The following is a 437-nucleotide window of genomic DNA, read 5'->3' on the forward strand; positions in this document are numbered from 1 at the left end:
GGAGGACAGAAGTTCATGGGGTAACTTCTTCCAAAGACCCTCTACCACGCCACGACCATGGTCCCCAAAGGCTGCCCCCCCCCGCCCTCTGAATCAGGGAGCTGAAGCACACCCTTCTCCCCAAGACCAGACAGGAGGAGCCAGGCCCTCGGGAGGCGCCCCCGTAAGGGCAAAGCCCGGGGAGGGGGGGAAGGGTGCGTGCCAGACCCACAGTACAGAGAAGGCTGGGGTTCCTTCTGGGCGTCCCGGGCCCCTCTCCAGCCGGGCCGGGCAGGAATGTGGCCCAGTCGTAGACTCGCAGTTCCGGGGGCCGCCACCCCAAAGAGAGGAGGCGGCGACGCGCCTCTCCCGGGGCTCCCGCGCCTCCCAGGCGATGACAATTTTCCAGCCACCGGCTCCAGCTGGCCAGGCTCTCCCCGCCCTCCCGCCCCGGGCTC

The sequence above is a fragment of the Crocuta crocuta genome, unplaced genomic scaffold (assembly GCF_008692635.1).
Source record: "Crocuta crocuta isolate KB4526 unplaced genomic scaffold, BGI_CrCroc_1.0 scaffold149, whole genome shotgun sequence".
Classification (NCBI taxonomy): Eukaryota; Metazoa; Chordata; class Mammalia; order Carnivora; family Hyaenidae; genus Crocuta; species Crocuta crocuta.